Source organism: Sus scrofa, chromosome 13 (assembly GCF_000003025.6).
Source record: "Sus scrofa isolate TJ Tabasco breed Duroc chromosome 13, Sscrofa11.1, whole genome shotgun sequence".
Classification (NCBI taxonomy): Eukaryota; Metazoa; Chordata; class Mammalia; order Artiodactyla; family Suidae; genus Sus; species Sus scrofa.
In genome coordinates, this window is record NC_010455.5 from 179,692,841 (window position 1) to 179,717,734 (window position 24,894).

General features: G+C 38.3%; 1 pseudogene; it reads right to left on the minus strand.

Annotated features, from left to right (window-relative positions):
* LOC110256463 lies at positions 311–4,623 on the minus strand (annotated as a pseudogene).

Here is a 24,894-nt window from a genome sequence, read left to right on the forward strand (position 1 = left end):
TCTCAAATATATGAGTATTTAATGTCACCATTTTGTTCAATAAATGGATTCTCCTGTGTAAGTACAAAGCATCAAATTATAACCTGCTTGCTCATATATATATATATATATATATATATATATATATATATATATATATGTTAGGGTTGCATCTACGGCAAATGGAAGTTCCTAGGCTAGGGGTCAAATCAGAGATACAGATACTGGCCTATGCCATAGGCACAGCAACGTGGGATCTAAGCCATGTCTGTAACCTATACCACAGCTCAGGGCAATGCTGGATCCTTAACCCTCTAAGTGAGGCCAGGGATTGAACCTGCATCCTCATGGATCCTAGTTGGGTTCATTACTGCTGAGCAATGGGAGCTCCCTGCTTGCTCTTCTCATCAGAGGCAGCTCTACTGTGAAGTGATCTAAATAGTTAGCCCCCAGGGACTCCATAGATGAAATTTCAAAGTAACACAGTCAATTTTACTCTCACCTTATAAAATTAAAAAAGAAATTTAGTTTTTCTAATGTTTGATAGAACGCATATTTTGTTCCTTCTACTAGAATTTAAAGTAACAAGATAAACAAGAGTATCACCCAAGCAAGAGTATTTTGTTGGGACTCTCACCAACTCTAGACTTACCTTTATTTCAAGTAGATAATTTTTGAGAAAAATGATTAGGCTAAACTCAAATGACTAGTATATCCAGATATATTTATCAGAGCTGTGAATTTCAGTTCAGAATTTTGTCATTTTTATTTCACTCATCAAATTCTTTATGACTGAATCAATTCACTTACATCATATGTATAAATGATGGCTTGAAAAAACCAAAAAAGACAAAAACACTCATATTATTCAACCCAATGATCCAATTCCTGAAAATTTATCCTATGGAAATAACATTAAAAACAGCAGCAAAATAAGCACATGTTTCTACATGTTTTCAAAAATTTTCTATATTCGCTATATGACATATTTTGTAGTAATTACAATTATGAAAAAGTGTATATTATTATATGCAGTAAGCAAAAGATAATATTTGAGGTTGCTGTTTATATTTGCTTATCTTTCAATGCTGCCCGGTGGTGTTCCCTTGACCTTTCTTAGGAACTGCTCACACATTAGTCACCAATAATTTCCTAATTGTTAAATTCCGTGCCACTATCAGTCTGTTATTTTGATTAACTTCAAAGAGGGGAAGAATGAACTCAACCTTCTTTATCATCATCCTCCATTCTTCCACTTCCCCTCCCTACTACTTATACTTTGATCCCCTTCCAACACTAGTTGGAAATTTGGGATCCTTCCCTTTTCTACTAAAATTTATCTCCTAAATATTTGTTGGAATCCTTAGTTTCATCTCTTGCCTCCAGCTGCCTTGTTCAGGCCCTCATGATCTCCTCCCTACACTACTGCAATTGCCTCCTGACTCTTCTCTTTGCTCCCAGTTCATCCCCAGTCTACCTCATCCCCCACCTTCCTACCATGCCCTTTCGAAAGTGTATTTCTCATCATATTGCTTTCTCTTTAAAATCATTGATGCTTTCAAATTAAGATAAGCTCAAAAAGCTCATATAGCATGTAGAGACTTTCCTGCATCTTTCCTTTTCTCAACAGCCTTATTTCTCAGTTCTCTGGGCTCCCATTTATACTTGCATCTCCCCTCAGTTCTGTACCCATTGATCCCTGCCAGCAATGTCTTTCTAACCTCATCTGCCCCACTGACTCACTCAGGCCTCCTTTTACTATTCTAGAGCATTCTTCACATACTTCTAATTTAACTATTTACATATGCATCTCTTCCAGCATATCTTGACTCCTCTAATCAGGTATTGCATCATATTCATTTTTTATTCCCAACTATATTATAACCTGTGGTACTATATTATAGCCCTTGGTATTTACGCATACATGTAGGCAAAGATTAGAAGTAAATGTGGGAAAATAAAAGCTAATTTCTGATAACTGAATTTAAAGTATTTTTCCTCTTGTTAGTTATTTTATGAAAGTATTACTATAACAGAAATCTTTAAAATCCATAGTAAACAACCACTATAGAAATTTCCATTGATGAATAAATGCTGATAGCAATAGTCTCATTGCTTTCGGTACTGGTAAATTCTGCCTGTATTAGTGCAAAATAAGTACAGTTGTTTGAGAAAACTTTTAGGCCAAATAGAGTTCCTGTACAAAGAATGATTGGTCCAAAGTCACAATATTCAAAATCATCCCAGATAGTGGAATCTTGGGGGCTTATTCTTATTTAAAATGGACAAGCAATTTCCAAAAGGTTAGCTTAAGGTGTCAGTCCTAAGTGTGTATATGCAGTTCTGTCCACATGCAGAATATAAAATTGCAAATGGGAATGAAATGCTCATCAATCAAACATCAAATACCATCAGAATCCTGAAAACATTTTGCATTTCCAATTATGCTATATCACTTTACATATCCCAAGATCCCTAGCAGATAAAACAACTTCTTATGAGAGAGAATAAAATATCATGCTTTCTCAGACTATTTCTTAGGATATGAAGTAGAGAAGAAAAGCAAGAGTGTGCGATCGGAGATAATCTCTTTTTAATCTACCATGATTAGTCATGCATCTCAACTGATGCTACTTTAAGAATACTCTTTGTCCTTTATTTTTAGCTAAAGTTACAGTGGAAAAAATTCCATTATTATTGATACATCATAACATATAAGAGTAAGAATCTAAATATTTATAATGTTTTACTGCTTACTAGAAAAATTACATGATATCAGTAAATTCTCTCTATGCTGGCTGAAATTCTCCCATGGTAGCCTCAGAAGCTTAGAACTATATAAGACAACAGAGCTCATCTAGTGCTTCCAATGTTTTTTCATATCCTACTACTTAGAAAATGTAATATTTAAGCTGGATACCATGGGAAGAGAGTTACTACATGGTGGACCATCAGAGCACTACTCTTAAATCCTAGGCATCAAAATCTCAGGAGTTTACCAAAAGAGCTACAAATCTGGTAATGTAATTTCAACTGTAGTAAAAATTTTAGTGGTTTGGGGGGAGGATGGTGCTCAAATTTTTAAAAAAATTCTGCCTCAGAAACTATATAAAATTAATAACAAGTTTCAGCCCCACAGTACTTAAAATATCACCTTTCATTTCAAAAATTTTTTTTCTCATTTGTGTTTTCTCTTAATTTTTTTTTTTTTATTATGGCTGTGAGGGTTTAAGCAGCCTGCAGCCTTGGTCTGGCCAGTGGTCCCTAGATTGGAGAATGTGTGAGGTTGTGCCTTAAGATTAGCACAAATCTGTCTGGGTTTCACCTCTTTCCCAATCCCTGCTCTCCTCTTCTTTCCTCCTTTGACCTTGGATCCAGGACAGGACTCAGAACCTGTATTATCATTCCTCAGTCCTCTCTCCAGATCTCTCTGTACCCCACAGGAAGCTGTCCCCTGCAGCAGCTGTCCTGGCACCCTCTAGACTCTAACTTCACCTTGGTACATTCATGGGAAACTAGAGTGTACTTCTCTTTTTAAATCTTGCCTCTGACTGGCAGGGAGGATGACTTCTTTGTTCCTCCTCATCCTTAAGACCTACAGCAGTCTTCTCTTTGATCTTCCTTCTTTTCTGTTTATCCTGTTGGTGCTATTCTGAGAGCGAGTCATCATTCAAGTTTTTAGATGATTTAGATGAGGGAGTCTGAGGCCCACAACTTTTCTCCCAGAGCTTTCTGGTGGCTTCATCCACGTTCTGTGAGGCCTGAGGGGGGCGGTAGCTGGAAACGTGGATGACTCAGATAGTTCTTCCCTTGACCCTAACCCTAAAAGTGGTCCACTCGAATAGATCTTCCCATTAAGATTGTCAATGGCCAAAACCATATTCCTCTGGTCCTCATAGCAGATAAAGCAGAATCCTTTAGACTTCGCTGTCTTCCTGTCCCACACGAGATTAATGTTAACAGTCTCACTCCCGGGAAGATCCAGGTGCTATCTTTGTACTGGGAATGCCATGATGCTTTAGCTATCCTAGCACCATCAGCATCCCATTCGTTCAGTTTGTTAACCAGCTGCACCTTGGTGAATGGGTTCATCTCCCAGGCCTGGGGCACCACAAAAGCATGCCCAGGTGCCTGGACAAAGCTCATTTCCGGTGGACCCAGGGGAGTGCAGCTTCCAGTGAAAAGCTTCAGGGCAAGGACCACATCCCTTCCCTGCTCTCCCCACATGCCCTCAGCTACCATTTAAGTTTGCACTTTTCATGGTACCTTATTCACCCTGAAGAAGTGTACTACTCCTCACTAGGCTGAAAGCTCGAATATAGTCCAGTTTAAAAACAGATGATTAGGTTGATACAAAGTCTTCTGCTCCAAAAAGATGTCTGAGTTTGGAAGACGTAAACTTCTATTTCATTGCTCTTTCCTTATAATAAATCCTTTCGAGAGCTGAAAGTACTAGCCTCACTTGGGCTAAATTATTTTTTAATGATTTTTATTTTTTTCCCTTAGAGCTGATTTAGTGTTCTGTAATTTTCTACAGCACAGCAATGTGACTCAGTCACAGAGACACATATACAATGCTTTTTCTCACATTACCATGCTCCATGATAAGTGACTAGATATAATTCCCAGTTCTATACAGCAGGATCTCACTGCTTATCCATTCCAAAGGCAATAGTTTGCATCTATTAACCCCAAATTCCCAGTCTATCTCACACCCTCCCCTGCTCCTATGGCAACCACAAGGCTATTCTCCATGTACTTAAATTTCTATTCTGTGGAAAGGTTCATTTGTACCATACATTAGATTCCAGATATAAGTGATATCATATGGTATTTGTCTTACATTGAAGTCTTTAAGCCATTTTGAGTTTATTTTTGTGCATGGTGTGAGGGTGTGTTCCACTTTCATTGATTTACATGTGGCTGTCCAGTTTTCCCAGCAACCCCTGCTGAAAAGACTGTCTTTTTCCCATTTTATATTCTTGCCTCCTTTGTCAAAGATTAAGTGAACATAGGTGTCTGGGTTAATTTCTGGGTTCTCTATTCTGCTCCATCAGTCTGTATGTCTGTTTTGGAACCAGTGCCACACTGTCTTGATGACTGTGGCTTTGTAATATTGCCTGAAGTCTGGGAGAGTTATGCCTCCTGCTTGGTTTTTGTTCCTCGGGATTGCTTTGGCAGTTCTGGGTCTTCTGTGGTTCCACATGCATTTTTTGGATTGTTTGTTCTAGTTCTGTGAAAAATGCCACGGGTAATTTGAGAGGGATTGCACTGAATCTGTAGATTGCTTTGGGTAGTATGGCCATCTTTATGATTTAATTCTTCCAACCCAGGAGCATGGAATAGCTTTCCATTTCTTTCAATCCTGTTTAATTGCCCTGATTAATGTTTTATAGTTCTCAACATACAAGTTTTTCACCTCCTTGGTCAGGTGTATTCCTAGCTATTTGATTTTTTGTGGTGCAATTTGCAAAGGTATTGTATTTTTATATTCCTTTTCTAATATTTCATTGCCAGTATACAGAAATGCAACCAATTTCTGAATGTTAATCTTATATCCTGCTGCTTTGCTGAATTTGTTGATCAGTTTGAGCAGTTTTTGTGTTGAGTCCTTAGGGTTTTCTGCATATAGTATGATGTCATCTGCATGGTATGACAATTTTACCTCTTCTCTTCCAATTTAGATACCTTTTATTTCCTGTGTTTGTCTGATTGCTGTGGCTAGTATTTCCAATACTATATTGAATAACCGTGGTGGGAGTGGGCATCTCTGTCTTGTTCCAGATTTCAGCTTTTCTCCATTGAGTATTATATTTGCTGTGGGTTTGTCATGAATGGCTTTTATTATATTAAGGAATGTCCCTTTTTTTTTTTTTTTTTTTGCTATTTCTTGGGCCACTCCTGTGGCATATGGAAGTTCCCAGGCTAGGGGTCGAATCGGAGCTATAGCCACCGGCCTATGCCAGAGCCACAGCAACGCGGGATCCAAGCCGCGTCTGTAACCTACACCACAGCTCACGGCAATGCTGGATCCTTAACCCACTGAGCAAGGGCAGGGATTGAACCCGCAACCTCATGGTTCCCAGTCGGATTCGTTAACCACTGCGCCCGACAGGAATTCCAGGAATGTCCCTTTTAAACCCACTGTTGTAAGAGTTTTTATTGTGAATGGATGCTGGATTTGTCAAAGGTTTTTCTGCATCTATTGAGATAATCATGTGGTTTTTGACTTTACTTTTTTTTAATGTGGTGTATGATGTTGATTGACTTGCCTATGTTGAAGCATCCTGTGAGCCTGGGATGAATCCCACCTGGTCGTGGTGTATGATCTTTTTTATGTTGTTGGATTTGGTCGGGTAAAATTTGGTTGAGAATTTTTGCATCTATATTCATCAATGATATTGGCCTATAGTTTTCTTTTTTGGTACTATCTCTACAGATACTGCAAAAATACAAAAAACCACAAGAGAATACTGTGAACAGTTACATGCGAACAAATTTGACAACCTAGAAGAAATGTACAACTTTCTAGAGACTTATAACCCACCAAAACTGAATCAAGAAGAAACAGATCAACTGAACAGACCAATCACTAGAAATGAAATTGAATATGTAATAAAAAACACTCCCTGCAAACAAAAGTCCAGGACCAGATAGCTTCACAGGTGAATTCTACCAAACATACAATGAAGAACTATACCCATCCTTCTTAAGCTTTTCCAAAATTTTGAAGAATGAGGAACACACCCAAAGAGATTCCATGAAGCCACCATCACTCTAATACCAAAGCTAGGGCAACTTCTGATCATTTATTGGAGGACCTGGAAGAGGGTCTGAACATTTATCTCAGTGAAGAGGAATTTTTCCCAGGGTTCATCTGGCTTGTTGTATAAATAACCTATAGCTATAGATGGAAGGGTTTATGATGGTTTTGGATTTAATGTTTGTTCTAAATATGAGTTCTGCTTTTCAATTTTATAAAGATGATATTCTAGACTAGTAATAATACTTTTGTCCTTCATTCAATTTGATTGTCCCATAGAACCAATAGGACATGTCCAATAGGACATGATAGCTCTTTGCTCTATAAAAATCCTTTCAAATGTGAAAGCTTTTCCAAATCAAAAGATATGTCATCAGCCATTTGTTGATTTGGGGTGGCCAAAGATATATCTTCCAAAATGTGGCTCAAAACCTATGAGTCTTATGGCTTAACTATGGACAAGAGGCATCTGCTAAAAGGATGCAGAGAATGAAGCCCCCATTATCCAAAGTCACTTCCCAAAGACAGCCATAAAGAAAAAGACTTAGATAAACTCAAGAGCTGGAAATGGCTTGTAAGATACCAACTGCAAGTGGGATGCCCAGTCTACTCACATTTCTTTCCAGCCAACTACAAATTCTAAGAACCTCCCAATATAATGGTTAGCCACCTCTTAGTGAAGACCCTGTAGATGGAAAGCCAGAGAGAGAATGCTCTCATTAGATCCAAGTGGAGCTATCAGGACACAAAATAGACAAATAGAACACACTAGCTTTCTCTGGAAGAAAAATGACTTATAGCAAGGGTACTCAAACCAAGACAAAAAATTCCAAAGTACTAGTCCTCCAAATTTTCTCCTGCTAATCTAAATTTTGTAAGAAGAAGACAAGAAGACACTCATTTCTTTTTCCTTATTTAAAATGAGAGTGATAATACTATTACTATAAATTTATGAAAGATAATGAGCTAAATGAGAATGAAAGAACTTGGGATAGTGTTTGATACATAGTAGGGATTCATTAAATTTCAGTTGAATTTAAATCTAGTTGAACTCAAGTTTTCATGACGGCCATGAACTAAACCCATTATATATTCTCCCTGTTTCCATCCATTTCTTGCCTTAATTTTAAGTTTTCTTTTTCATTATAGCAGGATGGAATAGTGTGCTCTTTTTTTTTTTTTTTTTTTTGCTTAACATTATCTGATATGTATTTATACTACATTTATACCACGATACCCCTTTTAAGGTCACTATACCATGTTGTCACTAAAAATCAGTCAAGTGGAATCACATAGTCATTTGCAAGGGCTAGTTATTTGTTTGGCAAGGTGGAAGCTTATACTTTTAGACTGTAAATTAATGGCTGAGTTAATCTTCCTTTTTTAATTAGGAAAAGACAACTAAGCGTAAATGTTGATTAAACAGACAATGGTACTGAATGCAGTATATAGATAATGTATATTACACAAATTACTTAGCCTATGTCTCTTCATGATGAGTAAAGAGAAAATGAAGGTGATTATCTGAAATATATAGGCACAAAGTTTAACAAAACAAAGTTAAACTCAATCATATCTGTGAATTTTTGCAGGGATTATCTGTCTAATTGCTTCAATAATCCACTTAGCTTCTTAAAATTTCATAGTTGTTTCAGTCATTAAAAATGATTATTTTCCCCTTCATTATTTTATATGTGTAAATATTGAGATGATAAATGACGAAGGGTAACTACTAAGCTCTTCTTAGGAAGTACTGAGAATAAAGGCAAAATACAAAAACAAAGTTTAAAATACTCATATTATTTTGGGTGGGACTTTTCTTGTTCTTTGTCATTATTTCTTATTCTTAGGACATATCTTAGAGAATCAGCATCCAAATTAATTACTATAGGGTGCAAATTCACCTGCTGCTCCTCCAAATAAGTTATTTTAGAGCAAAACCAATGTTGAAATCAAGACTTTATCAGGTTAAAAGGCAGCTTAAATCCAGTGATGAAAGTGTTGTCTCTCATTTTCACTTTCTATCAGCTCAAATTTAGGTATTTGTGAACCTCTAGAAATATTTGCTTTTTCCCTTATCTTCTTGCTGGTCGTATGCTCAAAGAAGAAAGGGGTATAATGTTTACTGTCTAAATGCCAAACATTAATTAAATCATTTAATGGGTACAGCCACTAAAGAACAGGAATAAAAAGGGGACATTTCATTCCTGGCCAAGAATAAGCTAGCTTGTACTCCATCCATTTGGTATTCTTCTCCATTTGGTATGGACTCTTCTCCTCTGGCTTTCACTGTTATGTTCAGATATCTAAATGCATTTTTCAGTTTGCCTTTGGAGCCAGCCTGTGAGGGTATGGATTTACATTCATTTCCAAAGATCACAGCCTCTTGTTACAGAGAACACTGTTATTACTGTGAAATGCAGCAGTCAATCCTAGAAATACACAAGTGTCACTTGAAATTTAAGCTCTTAAATAAGAAGGTGGACATCTGATCATATCTTTTGTTCACCCTATACTTCCACAATCTGGAAATTTGGAGAAAATTTTCTTAGCAAGTAATGAAACAATTACACAGTAAAATAAAACCTCATTAATTTACCCTCCATTGAATAAAAGATATAAAAAACCTTAGCTGAACTGTTGAGTCATCAATGTGGTAAAATACAAACTTGTAAGAGTTTAAAAAGTATGACTAAAGTTTCCTTCCATGAACACTATCTTTGGAGGGATTTGGCAAAATTTCTAAGAAAATGAAATAGTGTACAATATTCTAAAGAATTTGTCATTCTTATCTGTTCATTACTTGTGAGTTGAAACTTCCAAGCCAGTCTTAATCAGTTCATATTATAAAGGAATTTATTGTACATTCCATTTTTGGCCAGGGACACTCTTTTCCCAGATACTCATGTGACCTGCTTCTTTATTTTTTTGATAACTCTCCACTCAAATATCTCTGGATCAAATAGTATCCCTGCTCTTCCCAGGGCACATTCTAGCTTCCACCATATCTTATTTTTTTCTCCTTAGCGCCTACAACTTATTTTTCACATGGTGTATTTATTTGTTTATTGCCTCTTATTTTCCACTAAGATATAAACTTTATGAGATCAGGGACTTTACTGGTTTTCTTAATTCTTTGTTCCCAATGCCTATAGCAGTTCCTGGCACATAGAAAATACACAATAAATATTTGTGGAGTGAAGGAACAAATGGAATTTTCTTGACTCATGCAAGAAAAAAATGACTAAAGAAAAGACATAAATTGATAAATAACTGGTAGAATATTAGCACAGAAAAAGGCTCTTTCTATTTGTGCCTGATATTCTCAAATCTATCTGTTGTTTGTTTTTGCTGGGTTTGAAATGTAGGCATTCAGCCAGGAGGCTGCATGCTGACTAATGAGATAGAGATACAGATCGAGCCTAGCAATATTCATATACTCTATATGCATTCATTTTTCTCTGGTGACATTTTAATATATTTTGGTGAAGATATTCCCAAGATAATGAAGATATGTCAAGTGAGCATTGAAAGTGATGAGTCTTTTTTCCCATTTTCAAAGACAAATACAGGTATGTAATATATGCAGAGCGTTGAAAGTAAGGAAAGAAATGAAGGAATCTGAAGTAATGAAAAGAAATTAAAGCTCTCCAGTAATGAAAAGGAAGGCCAAACTGGAAACATAAATCTCTAGACTCATAGTGGATTTATACATATGTGGAGTGAGTGGACCAATGGATTTCCTGATGGGATTAATTTTGAAAAAAAATTGTCATTTCCACTGCCAAATAGAGTTCAAGGTTTAGTGAAAATTTCATCTTCGGTCTAATCACAAGAGCCAAATTCTGGTCCTATACCTTCTGATATGAGGAGTTAACTAATTCTTGAGCTTATTTGTGAGATTCTAAGAATAATATCAAGGAGGATGGTCTCAGTTAAGGTGAGATCTTTGTGTATTTGCATTAGGTCCTATGCTATACACTGGAACTTCTGTGTAAGATGACATTAACAGACTAAAGATAACTCAAGCCTGCTTTCAACTCTGTCCAAATGATCAAGAAAGATATCAACTCACTTATAATGCAGCCCCAATAATCAAACCCTAAGTTATGAGCTGGTTTTAGCAGAGACTCGGAATAGCAAGTTAAAGGAGAATCTAGACAGATCATTTTCAAGCAGCACCAAATATAAATCAGTTCAGAGAGGGATCACCAGTTTGGTGGACTGGGCTTTAAAGAACAACTATCATTAATCAATTTTTTTAAATTGTCCATGTTAAAGTAAATCAAATTAGAGTTTGATTTAATCCTCTAATATAGGCTATATAATACCAAACTCAGGGCAAATAGTTCACATAGTTTGTACCTGAGGGTACTGATCTTTCAAACGGATTCAGCTATTTCATTGGGAGGATGGGGGATCTTTCTGAATGGTAAGTTTGGCAGCATTAGCTAATACAAATAATGCTCACATGGTGTAGGTCATCCTACTTCGGTCTGCTATACATTGCATTCCATGTATTAGAGTAAAATTTGACTTCAGTCTTTTTACAAAAATTTAGGGGTTGGGCTGTTTAATTCCGTCACTAATAAGCTGATTTCCAATTCTTCAGGTTGGAGTAGGTGAATATTCATAGCAGTAGAGAAATAAATATGGAAGTCAGGAGTCCCCATTGTGGCTCAGTGGGTTACAAACCCAACTAGCATCCATAAGAATGCAGGTTTGATCCCTGGCCTTGCTCAAAGGGTTAAGGATCTGGCGTTGCCCTGAGCTGTGGTGTGGGTTGCAGATGTCGCTTGGATCTGGCATTGCTGTGGTTGTGGCTGGCAGCTCCAGCTCCAACTTGACCCCTAGCCTGGGAACATCCATATGCTGTGGGTGTGCCCATAAAAAGCAAAAAAAGAAAAAAAAGTAAGCCAAAGAATATATGTAAAGACAGATGTGCAGAACTACATAATGGTGGTTGTGAAACTGAGATTCAGATCAAGAAGGGGATCTCTTGGTGCTATTCCAGATGGCAACAGCCACTTAGATGGTCTTCTGTTGACAAATTGTCTATTCTATCCTCTGAGGGAAGGCACTAAAAACACACAGTTGAGTCAACAGGTTTTTTGAAACTCAGTAGATAAAGCTGTCACACTCAGGAGGAATATATTTTAAGTTTAACAAGATTGTTATAAATCATGTCACCTCCTTGAGAGAGCTTCTTTGTGTTTTTATGCCTGAAAGTTTTTCAGTCATTTTTGTAGCTGTACCCAGGCTTCAATATTTGTTTATAGAAACTAGTACAAATTGATGGAGGAAGATGTCTTGTTTCAAGTTCCAGCTAATATTTCCATTTGCTCTAGTCTGAATTCTCCCAAAGTGGTCCACTTTTAAAAGCAAATAGAGGGCATGAAGTAAAATAATAAATCATGATCTGAACTACAATATACATTCAAAGAGCTTATTATTTTATCAAAAGAGTGGAACTTTTGCCAAGATAAACAGAATGTGTTTTCCACATGACATTTGATCAGTACAATGCTGTTTCTTTTTTAAGTTAAAATTAATTTAGTTTCATTGTTATTAGAATGAAATATGCAGAATGCAGAATGGAAAACAAAATAGAATTAGGTCTCAATAAACTTCCAACATGTCTTTCTCTAACAGTTGCATATGAAAAGGGGGGAAAATGCAATATAAAGGCTTGTTTTCCAGAAATACATCTGTTATTTTTGTTTGAATTAAGCTCAGTGTTCTAAAGGTTATAGATACTCTACAGTAATTAGCACCATCATGGGAAGTGTTGTCACTTTTGTGTATTAGACTCCCCCAATTATACAAGTATAGAATTTCAAAATGATCTCTTTTATCAGATCTGTGACTAAATTTCTTGCTTGTATTATAATATCAGCAAAGTAATATTGCATTGTCAATGTGCTTGCTCTGAAACACAGATAAAATAAGGGATTGGTTTTACTTATTTTACATCAAATTGCTATTTTTCCCTATGTCACATATATAGATTTTGGAGAGAGTGATCACCAAATTGTTACCAAATGTCTATAAACTCTATCAATTTATATACCTTAGGGAAATTAGTTTCCTTGTAATTAATAAGAAAATTAGATTCCCTTCCCCAAAGGTAGACCAACGAATTTTAAGTACTTTTAAACACTGCGTAAGTATCACAACATGTTTCATACATCATTTTCCCCTCTGTTCCTTAGAAACAGTGATCTAGAAATATTTAATTGCATGGCATAGGGTAAGAGGTATTTTACATTGAGGTTATAACTGTCCTTTAACTTACAATTAATGTGACAAATTTAAGATTCATGTTTCTCAAGCTTTGCTCTTGTAGCATTTCTAAAAACTAAGTTTGAAACAAACCAAAGAAGAAAACCAAGTGGTTTTTATACATGAACCAAAGCTACTCAAATTAGGCTTTTATACTGATTATAAATTCCGAATGAGTAAAGAGTATTTGAAAATTCACAAGATTCTCTAGGATCCAGGCTGTGAGCTTCATTAGCATCAGTGCTACTTCATTGGTGGTTCTGGTCACTGTCAGGGATTGCCATTGGTTCCTTCATCTTGTGGTAATGATGATAGCTAAAGTAAGTATACACTTGGTATGTGCTGAATGCTTTTCCTAAATTAACCTGTTCAATTATAACAATAAACTTTTTATAGTAGGCACCCTTATCTCCATCTGACAGATGAGAGTGAAGTAACATACTCTGAAATGCTGAGGAAGTAAGTGGCAGATCTGAACCCAGGCATGCTTACCTCTGAGCTTCTAACCTACCCCAGGAAGTCAGTCAGCAGATGAGGTTTGCTTTCTGACTGTCATAAAGGGCAAACTTCACAAAGGAAGGCCAGGGCTCAGGCTCTGCAGTAATAGTAGCAAGCCCTCAGATGGCACTCACCTTATGCCAAGCACTTTACATATATCAATCAATCTCCCTAACACCCTTAAGAATAAGGTGATCTTTTTGTTTTTACTTCATATTTATGGAAACTGAGACACAAAAAGATGAAACTGGTTGCCTATGACTGCACTATAGTGGCAGAGGAAGGCTTTGAACTCAGGTGGTCTGATTCTGGAGACCATTTTCTTTGCTATTATGGGATAACATATCAGGTTTTGGAAATTTAAAATCTTAAGTAATTTATAGGCAAAATTCAGTTTATGGCAGTCAAGTACAGGTGAAGGGGTAAGAAACATATAAAGTATATTTTAAAAATTCAAATTCAATAAAACAGAAGAAATGCATCAAAAACATCGATGACAGTAATTCATGGGTGCTCTACAGTTTAATCTACATCGACCCTCTTATTTTAGTACTTGTTACAGGTTAAGCTGTTTTCCCCATAAATTCATATGTTGAAGTCCTAACCCTAAATACCTCAAAATGTGAGGTCCTAATGTGACCTACTTGGAGTTAGGAACTTAACAGAGATAATGATGTTAAAATGTGCTTATTAGGGTGGACCCTAATCCAAAATGACTGTTGTAAGACAAGGAAATTTGGACAGATACACACTTTGAGGGGAGATAACATGAAGAGATACAGAGAGCAGAGAACCATTTCCAAGCCATAGAGAGACTATGGAACACAGGTTTCCTCAAGCCTTCAGAAGGAACCAAGCTTGCTGGTAATATTATCTCTCCATTGTAGTCCCCAGAACTGTGATAAAATAAATTTCTGTTGTTTAGAAGTCCCTGTTGTGGTTTAACATGTTAAGAACCCAACATAGAGTCAGTGAGAATGTGGATTCAATCCCCAGACTCGCTCAGTGGGTTAAGGATCCAGCATTGCCACAAGCTGTGATATAGCTTGCAGATGTGGCTCGGCTCTGGTGTTCCCATGGCTGTGGTATAGGCAGGTAGTTACTGCTCTGATTCAACTCCTAGCCCAGGAAATTCCATATGCCGCAGGTGTGGCCATAAAAAAAAGGAAAAAAATAATTTAAAGCCACTAAGTTTGTGGTTCTTTGTTGCAGCAGCCTTAGCAAACTAATACAGTACTCAGATTATAATTAGCAGAAAAATATTTCAAAAAGCTTTAGCCAAAAAACAGAATTTAAAGAAGGATACTGGAGCACCTCATAGATTCCTGGAAAGTCTGAACAACCAAGCCCCAGCCTACAGAGACCGGAGAGCTCCAGGAATTCAGGCAGCATCTCCCGTCTCATTCTTTCTGCCCCACAGGCTACATCACCTCTCATTCCTCTCTCTTTCTTTCAGACAGACCACTTTTTCACATACATGACTGTACTAAAGCCTACAAAGTATTCAGGTCCCACAAACTAACAAATTCTTATTAATATCAAGTATAAATCTCAATTCCAAACCCACAGGAGAATCTGAAAGATCTGATCCGATCCCTGCTTCAATCGGCTACAGTCAGGGAGGCAGGGATGCATAGTGTACACGTGGTTTTGAGGGAAGCAAGACCCTATTATGATTGTTACGGTCTTTAGGCATGTTTGCCTTTATGGACTCCATTATCCCTAAACAAAATTATTAAAAATTATGTTTTATAATTACATTGATGTAAAGATTTTTTTTTTGGCCATACCCACAGCATATGGAAGTTCCCAGGCCAGGGATTGAACTTGTGCCACAGCAGTGACCCAAGTCACTGGACAATGCTGGATCCTTAACACACTGAGCCATAAGAGAACTCCTAAAGATGTTACTATACACTAAAACATTTCTTTGACATGGAATTTATTTTTCTTCTGATTTTAAAGAACTAAGATATTTTCATAGGGCTCAAAAAGTATTGTGGCCCCAGGTTCTGGGCCTGCTGTTCCTAATATGACTTCTTTTGGTGAAGCAGACTTTGTAGACAAGAGGGAGTATGTATGGGAGTTCCCGTCATGGCTCAGCGGTTAACGAATCCGACTAGGAACTATGAGGTGGCAGGTTCAATCCTTGGCCTTGCTCAGTGGGTTAGGGATCCGGCGTTGCAGTGAGCTGTGGTGTAGGCCGCAGATGCACCTCGGATCCTGCATTGCTGTGGCTGTGGCGTAGACCAGTAGCTACCGCTCCAATTGGACCCCTAGCCTGGGAACCTCCACATGCTGCGGAAGCAGCCCAAGAGATGGCAAAAAAAAAAAAAAGAGGGAATATGTATGTATAGCTACACATTCCTAATTAGCTAGGCTTTTCAAAGTCTTTTCCCTTCACTTTTTAAATGAGAACCTGTAATTTGTGTTGTTGTTAATGATGATGCAAGTAACATCAATGCTGGGAGGATATTTTTCCTTGTGTGTTCTTCCATTTAATGCCACTCATATTTATAATTGAAAGTTGTTGACTTCCAACTTCTGACTCCCATATGGTCTCAAGGGTATATAATAACCTGGATTCTTATGATAGAAAAGACTTCTGGTAAATTATTTAAGCTCCTGGACAGAGCTGAGTAAGTCTTTTCAAATCCCTTCTCCAATACACAGGGTTATATTTTATCAGCTCTATCCATGATAACATCTCACTGAAGCATATGCCATTAGTCCATCTTTCATAAGTAATATAAATCAAGAAGTCCACTTATTCACTAGAAATACATATATCTTGCCTTTTAGATGACATTTAATTATGGGTCAAGTTGGACAACCGTAGAATGTAAAGAAATTTGCTAGAGGCATGAAGGAGCTTCTAAGATTTATTCGACTTCTCTATTATGTGCCACTTTTGAGCCCTTTCATCTGTGCTAGCAATAATGATAGAAATGAAGTAACAAAAGCAATGTGACAAGTGTGTAATTATCTTCTGGGTTTCAAATCTAATAGGTTGGTCTTAGGACTGGGTCAAGTATAAGGATTATACCTAAGTGACTAATTCACAGAACTTTCAAGTGGGACTACCATCATCTGCCTGAAATACCCAGTGAAGCACAGCTTTGTGGGGAAAGTATCACAGTTCTTATAGACGTGTGGGTTACAGAATTAGTAGTAGTTTCACAGAAATTGGGTGGCCTATTTTGAGAAATCAAATCAAACTAAGACTCTGCAAAATGCCACAAGCCACTTACTGGAGTCATCGCATATGTTAGTTGGTATCAGTTACTCATTGACACTTTAGGCTGTACATATGCCTGTGATGCCATCACATTCATCCTGGGAACTGCCATCTTGGAGAGCAAAGGATCACTCTCTTCATCAACAAAATATATATGAAAAAGTAGAGCATTAGCACTGGCTTGGGAGTTTTTTCAATCTGGAAACCTGATGAGTAGATGATGGTTAATTTCCCCTGTCAACTTAACTACACTACGAGGTGCCCAGATATTTGGTCAAATGTTATTTGGGTGTGTCTATGAATGTGTCTTTCGATGAGAGTAAAAATTAAATTGGTAGAATAAATAAATCAGATTTCCTGCCTAATGTTGGTGGCCCTTATCCAATCCACTGAATACCTGAACAGACAAAAAGGATGACTCTCCTTCAGTAAGAGGGAACTCCTTCTGCCTAACTCATTTGAGGTGGAACATCAGTCTTTTCTGGTCTTCTGCCTGAACTGAAACATCACTTTGGGTCTTGAGCCTGTTAGCTTTCACACTGAACCTACACCAACTACACCATCAGCTCTTCTAAGTCTTCGGTTGCCAACTGCAGTTCTTGGAATTTAGCTTCTGTAACCACGGGAGCAAATTAAATATATAAATCCTTTACTATCTATCTATATAGTTACATCCTATTGGTTCTATTTCTCTGGAGAATCCTAATAAAATCCGTACATATTAAGTTAAAGCTCAGTCTAAGTTTCTTCCTTGCAACATATCAAATATTTCCTCAATAATTTAGTGAGGGAAGGATCAAGATAGTGGAGGAGTAAGACATCATGCTTGCCTTCTCCCACAAACACATCAAAAAAACACATCTACATGTAAAACGATTCACACAGAACATCAACTGAATGCTGGCAGAAGAACTTCAACCTCCAAAAAGGGCAAGAAACTCTTGACATAACTGAGTAAAACAAAAGAGAGAGAAAGAGAGAAAAGGAATCAAGAGGGACTAGCATTCCTGAGAGGGAGCTGTGAAAGAGAAAAGGAAGCCACATCCTGGGCAGCACCTAACCTATGGGGAGATCAGCCAAGATGGAGGGACCTCAAAGTCACTGAGAAAAGCACAGCAGCTGGACTGAGGAGGGCAAAGCAGAGTGAGAGATGCACAGATCATCTGAACCATGGGCCCAGACACCACAGCCTGAGATGCTTGGGTGGGGGCTAGGCACTGAGACTCAGGCTCCAGAGGTCAGTTCCAGGGAGAGGACTAGGGCTGACTGTGTGGGGACAGCCTGAGGGGCTAAGGAGTGGTGTGCCATTGTTGGGGGAATGGTGTGCTATGGGCTGGGGACTGGAATGCCACAGCAGAGGGAAGTGGAGGGGAGGTCTGGGCCCATAGAAGCAAGGCATCATTTTTGGAGAGTGTGAGGGGAGGAGGGGAGGACTGCCATAGGAATCTCCCTACGCACCTTAGGCTCTCAGAGGGTGCTGCGCCTCTGGCGCAGTCTGTGGGTAGTGAGAAGCCACTAGCTCAGGCTACAGGAGACCAGATGCTTCTTGTGTGGGCTAAGGGCAGCAGAGACTAAGTGCGACATAGTGCCTCTTGCATAATCTATAGGCAGCAGGGACACATTGCAGTGGTCACCTCAGAGGTCAGAGGGAGGCATGGCCTGCCACCACTGGGGGCCAGTGAGTGGGTTCCACCTGTGGCCCAAATCACCTCAGGGATTGGCCAAAAAAGATAAGAGGGAACTGCAACTGAGCACCACCTGTTGTTGCTCTCACTCCACTGGGAACACACCCACCCTGTTGCCACCAATGCCAAATGCTCTGGGCACTGCCCAGACATTTGATCACTGTTCCTTCCCAAGACCCTACAACTAGGGGCAGCTGGTGCAGCACCCCCTGCATGGGCTAAGTGGGACAGGGTGCTTCTTGCATGGTCTATAGTTGGCAGGGGCAAACCAAAGCAGTTGTCTCTGACTTCAGAGGTGGGTGTGGCCCACCACCACTAGAGAGTCCATGAACAGGCACCACTTACAGACCCAATCATCTCAGAGGGCAGCTCAGAGGAGGCCATTGAACCTGTTGTTGGTCTCGCACCCCTGGGAACACACCCACCCTATTGCTGCCATGGCCAAATTCTCCAGGCAGTGCCCATATGCTTGATTGCTGTTACTTCCCAGGACCCTGCAAAGAGGAGCAGCTTGTGAAACACCTACTGCATGGGCTAAGTGGTATGGGGTGCTTCTTGCATGGTCTGCAGGTGGCAGGGGCAAACCACCACAGTTATTTCTGATGCCAGAGGTGGACATGGCCTGCCACCACCAGGGGTCCCTGAACAGGCACCACTTGTGGCCCCAATCATCTCAGGGCACACAGAGGAGGGCATTTTGACTGAGCACCACCTGTTGTTGCTCTCACTGTCCTGGGAGCATACCTTCCCTGCTGCTGCCACTGCCAAATGCTCTGGGCAGTGCCCACATACTTGATCTCTGTCACTTCCCAGGATCTTGCAACTAGGAGCAGCCTGTTCATCACCTCCTGTGTGGGATAAGCAGGAGGAGGTGCTTCTTTAATGGTCTACAGGTGGTGGGGGCAAACTATCACAGTTATCACTGACCCTATAGGTAGGTGTGGCCCACTACAACTAGGGGTCCCTGAACAGGCACCACTTGTGACCCCAATCACCTCAGAGGAGGGCATTTAGATCGAACACCACTGTTGTTGCTCTCACTCCCCTGGGAACTTACACACCCGCTGCCACTGCCAAATGCTCTGGGAACCTTGTAATTCTGCCTAAGGCTCATTACAACTTCCGAGGGCTCTGCAACTGGGAGTAGTCTGCACCACCTTCCTGCAGGTCCTTGCTGCTGTTAAGAGTCCAGCAACCAGGCACTGACTACTAGCCCTACCCATTGCCTCCTTCTCCCTGGAAACACACTCAGCACCCTGGAGATAACAGCCTGCTCACACAGAAGAAAGAGACAGCAAATATGCAAACTCCCATGCCAAAAATAAATAGATACACCTGACAAAACACAAAGGGGTGCTCTTGCATAGAAGTAGCCCTCCAGTACTACAGTTTGGCTTCTGTAAACTCACAGAAAAAGAAAAACATAAGCAAGATGAAGATGCTCAGGAATGATTCCCAGTTAAAAGAACAGAAGAATTTACCTGAAGCAGCAAACAATGAAAAAGACCACTGCAGTGTGACAGACACTGAGTCCAAAAGGGAGATAATGAAAATACTGAAGGAATTAAGAATGCATATCAAGGAATTAAAAATTGATTTGAACAAAATACAGATTAGTTTAGAAAGGAACTAGAAAATGTAAGGAGGAAAGTGGAAAAATTAGAAAATTAATTTTCAGGGACACAAACTGAAGGTAATAAAGAGCAGAAGGAATAATGCAGAAGAAAAAAATAGTGACCTGCAGGATAGAATAATGGAAATAACACAATCAGGAGAGAAGACAGAAAACCAAATGAAAAAACATGAAAGCAAAATAAGATATCTATGAGGTAATATAAAAGTAGGGCAATCTATGCATAATAGGAATTCCATAGAGAGAAGAAAAGAAAAGGTGATTGAAAATATATTTGAAGAAATTATGGCTGAAAACTTTCCAAATCTAAAGGAAACTTATATCAAGATACAGGAAGCACAGAGTTCCCCAAACATGTTGACCCCAAATAGGACCACACCAAAACATATTATAATAAAAATGCAAAAGTTAAAGATAAAGAGAGGATTCTAAAGGCAGCAAGAGAAAAACAAAGTGTTAATTATAAGGGAACCCCCATAAGGCTATCAGCTGATTTCTCTACAGAAACACTACAAGTCAGAAGAGAGTGGCAAGATATATTTAAAGTTCTGAAAGGAAAAAAAAAATGCAGGCTAGAATACTCTGTCCAGCAAGAATATCATTTAAAATAGAAGGGGAAATAAAGAATTTCTCCAACAAACAAAAGCTAACAACAATACTAAATCTATTCTAAAAGAAATACTGAAAGGGCTTCTCTAAGTAGAAAAAGAAGTGAGAAGAAACAGGATGAAGGAAACCACAATTGGAAAGCAATCACCTAAGTAAGCCAGCATACAGATCTAAGAGTGGAAAAAAAAAACCAAAAAAACCCCAAAAACTACTATAATAGAGATGATAAACACAAGGAACAGTAAAAGGACAAACATGAAGATGTTGAAAAAGGACTTCAAAATCATAGAACGTGGGGAAGGAAAGTAAGAAAATCTAGACTTTTTTTTTTTTAATAATGTGTTCACACCTATACAGCTATCAGGCTAAAGCAAGCAGATACAGGAAGGGATTAGCATACTTATAAAACAGGGCTACCACAAATCAAAATCAAAATTTACATTCACAAAAACTAAAGAGAAAACTACACAAACATAAAATAAATGGAAATCATCCAACATAAAAAAGAAAGGAAGAAAGGACAAACAGAATCAACTGGAAAACCAGTTTAAAATGGCAATAAATACATATTTATCAATAAGTTATTAAAAGTCAATGGACTGAATGTCCCAATCAAAAGACACAGAGTGGGAGATTGGATAAAAAATCAAAAACTTACAATCTGCTGTCTACAAGAGACCCACCTTAGGGCAAAAGACACAAACAGATCAAAAGTGAGGGGATGGGAAAATATATTTCATGCCAATGGACAAGACAGGAAAGAGGGAGTTGCAATACTTATATCAGACAAATAGATTTTAAAATGAAGGCCATAAAGAAAAACAAAGGACGCTATTTAATGGTAAAAGGATCCATTCAAGAAAAGGATAGTACAATGGTCAATATATATATGCCCCTAATATAGAAGCACCCAGATAGCTACAACAAATACTAGTGGATATAAAAGGAGAAATTGATGGGAATATAATCAGAGTAGGAGACTTTAACACACCGTTCACATCAATGGACAGATCTTTTAAACAGAAAATCAATAAGGCAACAGAGATTCTAAATGACACAATAGAACATTTAGACTTAATTGATATTTTCAGGATGTTATATCCAAACAAAATTGGAATATACATTCTTCTCAAGTACACATGGAACATTCCCAAGAATTGATCACATACTGGGGCACAAAGCTAACCGCAACAAATTTAAGAGTACAGAAATTATTTCAAGTATCTTCTCTGACCACAATGGCATGAAACTAGAAATCAACCACAGGAAAATAAATGAGAAAAAAACTAACTACATGAAGACTAAACAACATGCTACTAAAAAACCAATGGGTCAATGAGGAAATCAAGAAGGAAATTAAAAAATACTTTGAGACAAATAATAATGAAGACACAACAATTCAAAATCTATGGGATGCTGAAAAAGCAGTGCTTAGAGGGCAATTCATAGCTACAGAGGCCTTCCTCAAAAAAGAAGAAAAATCTCAAATCAATAACTTAATCCACCACCTAAATGAATTAGAAAAAGAAGAACAAACAAAACCTAAAATTGCAGAAGGAAGGAAATCAGAGAGAAGATCAATAAAATAGAGATTCAGGAAAAAAAATAGAAAAAAAACTAATAAAATCCAGAGTTCTTTCTTTGAAAAGGTAAAGAAATTCACAAGCTTCTGGCCAGACTCACCAAAAAGAGTAGAGAAAAAAACCTAAATAAACAAAATAAGGAGTGAAAAAGGAGAAATCACAGTGGATACTGCAGAAATACAAAAAATCATAGGAGAATACTATGAACAATTATATGCCAACCAATTTGACAACCTAGAAAAATGGACAATTTCTAGAGACTTAAAGCCTGCCAAAACTGAATCAAGAAGAAATAGATCAACTGGACAGACCAATCACTAGAAATGAAATTGAATATGTAATAAAATCATTCCCTACAAATAAACATCCAGGACCAGATGGCTTCACAGGAGAATTCTACCAAACATACTAAGAGTCCACAAATAGCAAATGCTGGAGGGGGTGTGGAGAAAAGGGAACCCTCCTGCACTGTTGATGGGAATAGAAGCTGGTACAAACACTGTTGAGAACATTATGGAGGTACCTTAGAAATCTATGCATAGAACTACCATATGACCCAGAAATCCCACTCTTGGGCATATATCCAGACAAAACTTTCCTTGAAAAAGACACATGCATCCGTATATTCATTACAGCACTATTCACAATAGCCAAGACATGTAAACAACCCAAATATCCAAAAACAGATGATTGGATTAAGAAGTTGCAGTATTTATACACAATGGAATACTACGCAGCCATAAAAAAGAACAAAATAATGCCATTTGCAGCAACATGGATGGAACTAGAGACTCTCATACTGAGTGAAGTAAGTCAGAAAGGGAAAGACAAATACCATATGATATCACTTATATCTGTAATTTAATATATGGCACAAATGAAACTTTACACAGAAAAGAAAATCATGGACTTGTAGAATAGACTTGTGGTTGCTGAGGGGGAGGGAGTGGGATGGATTGGGACCTTGGGGTTAATAGATGCAGACTATTGCCTTTGGAATGGATTAGCAATGAGATCCTGCAGCATAGCACTGGGAACTCTGTCTAGTCACTTATGATGGAGCATTATAATGTGAGAAAAAAGAATGTATACATGTATGTTAATTGGGTCACCATGCTGTACAGTACGAAAAACACTCCCAAAGACATTTTATGGCACCACCATCACCCTAATACCAAAACCAGACAAAGATAGCACCAAAAAAGAAAACTATAGGCCAATATCTTTGATGAATATAGATGCAAAAATTCTCAACCAAATCCAACAACATATAAAAAAGATCATACACCACGACCAGGTGGGATTCATCCCACATTCACAAGGATGGTTCAACATGGGCAAATCAATCAACATCATACACCACATTAAAAAAAGTAAAGTCAAAAACCACATGATCATCTCAATAGATGCAGAAAAAGCCTTTGACAAGTCCAGCATCCATTCATGATAAAAACTCTTACCACAGTGGGTTTAAAAGGGACATTTCTTAACATAATAAGTCATTTACGACAAGCCCACACCAAATATAATACTCAATGGAGAAAAGCTGAAAAAGCCTTCCCACTAAAATCTGGAACAAGACAGAGATGCCCACTCCCACCAGGGTTATTCAATATAGTATTGGAAGTCCTAGCCACAGCAATCAGACAAACACAGGAAATAAAAGGTATCTAAATTGGAAGAGAAGAGGTAAAATTGTCACTCCACGCAGATGACATGATACTATATACAGAAAACCCTAAGGACTCAACACAAAAACTGCTCAAACTGATCAACAAATTCAGCAAAGTAGGAGTTCCCATCATGGTGCAGTGGTTAAGGAATACAACTAGGAACCATGAGATTGCGGGTTCAGCCCCTGGCCTTGCTCAGTGGGTTAAGGATCTGGGGTGCCATGAGCTGTGGTGTAGGTTGCAGACACGGCTTGGATCCCACATTACTGTGGTTCTGGTGTAGGCCAGCAGCTATAGCTTCAATTTAACCCCTAGCCTGGGAACCTCCGCATGCAGCGAGAGCGGCACAAGAAAAGGCCAAAAAAAAAAAAAAAAAAAAAAAAAATTAGCAAAGTAGCAGGATACAAAATTAACATTCAGAAATTGGTTGCATTTCTGTATACTGACAATGAAATATTAGAAAAGGAATATAAAAATACAACACCTTTGCAAATTGCACCCCAAAAAATCAGATAGCTAGGAATACACCTGACCAAGGAGGTGAAAAACTTGTATGTTGAGAACTATAAAACATTAATCAAGGCAATTAAACAGGATTGAAAGAAGTGGAAAGCTATTCCATGCTCCTGGGTTGGAAGAATTAAATCATAAAAATGGCCATACTACCCAAAGCAATCTACAGATTCAGTGCAATCCCTCTCAAATTACCCGTGGCATTTTTCACAGAACTAGAACAAACAATCCAAAAAATGCATGTGGAACCACAAAAGACCCAGAACTGCCAAAGCAATCCCGAGGAACAAAAACCAAGCAGGAGGCATAACTCTCCCAGACTTCAGGCAATATTACAAAGCCACAGTCATCAAGACAGTGTGGCACTGGTTCCAAAACAGACATACAGACCAATGGAGCAGAATAGAGAACCCAGAAATTAACCCAGACACCTATGTT